Source organism: Amaranthus tricolor, chromosome 10, assembly GCF_026212465.1.
Source record: "Amaranthus tricolor cultivar Red isolate AtriRed21 chromosome 10, ASM2621246v1, whole genome shotgun sequence".
Lineage (NCBI taxonomy): Eukaryota > Viridiplantae > Streptophyta > Magnoliopsida > Caryophyllales > Amaranthaceae > Amaranthus > Amaranthus tricolor.
The window spans coordinates 11284849-11288973 of record NC_080056.1 but is presented as its reverse complement, the minus strand read 5'-3'; positions in this window follow the sequence as shown (position 1 = coordinate 11288973).

Below are 4125 nucleotides of genomic sequence, written 5' to 3'. Positions count from 1 at the left end.
TCACTTGTTTGGTGTCGTATTACCTGTGTTGTGTACATAATTTGAGAATGGTCACGGATAGAGAATTGGACTAATTTGTAAGGCATAGCCATGACACTGATTCTTATCTAATTCATTTCTGTTACGGCCCGTTTGGTTGATGGTAATGAAGTAATGGGAATGAAATGTTGTAATGGCAATAGTAATGAAGGAATGGATATGAGAATTGGTAATGAAGATTCTTTTGTTTGGTGTGGATAACTAAAGAATGGTAATGAAAGATAATATTCCATTAATTGCATTTGGTTGTTAGTAATAAAAAATGGTAATGACTCTTATAGTTTCATTATTGTATATTTGTATCTAAAAGCATTATTGTATCTAAATTATTATATCTAATGATTCTTTTTTTAATAATAATATTTTTTTGGATAATTACATACATTATCTTTTTTTCTTCATTATTTTTTTTCTTCAGCTCGAAACAACATTACCTTATTTTATTACCACAGTAATACTTCATTACCATTACCGCCTAATACCATGTTGTTTGATGGTAATGAAAATGGCCCTTTTTGGTAATTTCATTACCTTATTTTATTACCATTCATTATCATTGAAGGCATCCAAACAACCAAAATTTTCATTAATTTTATTACCATTACCGCCCTCTAATACTATGTACCAAACGGGCCGTTAATGTTTAGTTTCCTCTATAAATTAAAAAAATAATTAAAAAATTCCTTTTTTTTAAAGACTTCGTTTTGTGTCGTATTCCTTGTGTACATCCCATTTAAGAATGGTCGCAAATTAAGAGAATTGGATTTGATCTTGGTTATAGCAATATTATTTTTTACAGGTAATGTTATTTAATTGATTTTCATTAAGAGTCTGGCCTACCATTTGGCTAAACACAAGAAGGAAAATTCGATGGGGTGACCCTAAATTTTTGACTTTTCCACTTGACAAATAATTTTTTTTAATCCGCGTGGTGATCTTGAGCTTTCAACTTTCCCCTGTCGTAGATAAAATGTTAAGTTTTTTGTTAATCTAAGTGCTCATTTCGAATAGATTTTTTTTTAAAAGTGTTTTTTAAGTGTGATTGGGGCTTATATTTTTATGTAAAAAGGTCGTTATAATAGATAATAATAACGTAAATTTAACAAAAACTTAATTTTTTATCTACCAAGTGAAAATGTTCAAAGCTAAGGTCACCATGCAAATTTAAAAAATATTTATTTTCTATATTGAAAAGTAAAAAACTCAATTTTACTATATGAAATTTCCCAAAATAGAATGATTACAAGTTCCCTATTTTTAAAGACTTATTTGGTCTCTTATATATGTGTACTTCCCATTTTAAGTGTAACATCGCTTTTTTTTAAAAAAAAAAATAATAATAAATAAATAAAATAGTAATAATAAATTTATAAAAGCAAATTTCATAAATTTTAAAAAAAATAAAAAATAACTCACCATTAACAAATAACTTCCCACTTCTCCCTCTAAATCTTATAACTAACCTCATTTACCTACCTACTATAAATTAAACCAATTAGCCTTAATTCATTCACATTATTATTCACACTTCCTTTTTCTTCTACAAACTACTTCCTTCATCTTCCAATTGCTTAAAATTTAATCAAGAAAAGACAAGATTTTGTATTAAAGGTATGAATTTCATTTATTTGTTAGAAATTTTTTGTATTCAAAACCCAAAAAAAATTATGCTATTAATTGAAAAATACCCATCTTTTATTTGAAAAATGAAAAAAAAAAGTATTTCTGACCTTAGTTTTCCGACGATACGACAGTCACTGGGACACCACCGGCGTGCGACGGCGGCTTCCGGAGCCACCGCCGGCCGACACCTTCTTCCTTCTTCCTCTCTCTTCTTTCCCCTGTTTCTTTTCGTGGGTATTGATAACCAGTACAAAATTTCCTAAGTTTTGTAAAGCACCTTTATATATATATATATATATATATATATATATATATATATATATATATATATATATATATAATATATATATATATATATATATATATATATATATATATATATATATATATTTTATAATCCTTTTATTATTTAAACTTTGTCCTTTTCTTTTAAAACTATTACTACTAATCTTTAAAATTTTAACAACATTTTAAAATTTTTCATTTTAAATAAATTATAAAATATAAATCGAGAGTCTTTTAATTTATTATTTTCGATTGGGTTGATTTGGGTATTAATTTTAGATATATTATTTTATCGTGTAGACAGCGAATTCTTAAACAAAGATTATTAGGAGCGTACGTTTGTTTAGGATCGCATGACATGGTAATTCTCAATGTCCATCTAATTAGGACTATCCCATTAATATTATGTGCTAAGTTTTAATTAATGTGTTTAAATAGAATGCATGATTTTATATGACATTATTTTGTATGATATTATGTTTTATATATTCTCAAATTATATCTACTATTATTTTTGTCATACTTGAATTTATAATTACTATTTTGATAAAATTTATATTATTATTTTGATAACGAAATTAGATGTTTAATTTGGAGGAGAAATACTTATAATATTATTATTTTGATGAAAGTTATATTATTATTTTAATAATGATTTTAAATGTGATTGAATTTGGGAGAAAAATATTATGATATTAATATTGCAATTGAATATTCTTGAGATATACTTTTCTTGGGAAAACCTATGATCATAAAATAAAATGTATAATGTATGTTTGATTATATATTTGTGTGCAGGCGACTAATTATTAAAATATATTAAATCACGTAAAGTGTAACACGAGGGAAATGAAACTCCTATATTTGTTGTGATCCAAGTATAAGGGTGATGAACAGGTTGTCCTGTTTGGTTAGTATAGCTGCCGACAGGTATTATTATTTCTGATACTTGATATGATGTTTTGGTCTTCCTTCTATTTGTTGTGATCCAAGTAGAAGGGTTGTGCACATTAGGGTTCCCTGAGACTACTCTGCTGGTCTTGAATTATTTGGGTGATGACCTCTTGATGAAGTAGGTATAGGGGTAAAGGCTCGGCCTACTGGCGTTCTTGTTCCCTCAAATTAAAAATTGATTATGTGTTTGTCATTATTAAATATCAAATTAATAAATTGGTTTATGTGATATTATATATATTGTTTTCACAAATTGTTTTTTCTTAAATTCAGCTATATATTATATTCTAAAATTATTTTCAATTTGATTATATTTTATTTTCTTAAATCATTTTCAGACTTAATCGTTTTATGGGATGGAGTTGAAATTACTTAATTTCCTGATTTTGGGAGTTTTTCCCTTGTTTTTCTTGCATTCTTATGTTGCAGGTTATTGATTGCGTGGGAATCATGGAGTGAGGATCACCTGGAAACATAGCTTTTATTAGAGTCGTATTTCAGTTTACATTTTACCTTAAGTTGTTTAAATTTTATATGGACATAGATTGCGTTTCAGTCTTTTCTTATGTTGTAAGACCCTTTATTGGATTTAAAGTTATTAAGTTATTTCTTAGTCGTTAAGCCTTACATTTATTTTATTAGAAATAGATATGGCGATAACATTCCCATGAGTAGGTTTTGGCTCATGTTTTTCAATAAAGGTGTTTTCAAAAGTTCGACCTATTTTGAGAGTGTTAAATTAAGAATGGTCACGAATTAAGAAAATCGGATTTGATTTGAGTTAGAGCAATAATTTTTACTTTTCAGTCATATGATTGATTTTCACCTAATTCTTCTCCCTTAACTGCCTAATCTACTTTATAATTTAAAAAACTAACTGAAAACGATCGCCTAATGCTTTGCGATGATAAGAACAAACAACAATGAACAAAATAAGATTGACAAAGTAACAAACAAGGACACAAAGATTTAAGGAGGTTCACCCAATGATGGCTACGTCCTCCGTGGTGTGTAGTTTATGTTTATATTATATCAAATGAATACAAACAACACTTCAAAATATGAAGAATTACAATTGGGAAAGAGATAACAACAATAGGCTATGTGTTTGGCTAAGGGGTTTGTGTTTGATGTGTTTGCATACTTGAAGTGTGGGTATGAGAGCCCTATTTATAGTACCAAGTACTTGAAGCTGAATGGCTCACATAATTACATAGTTAATAT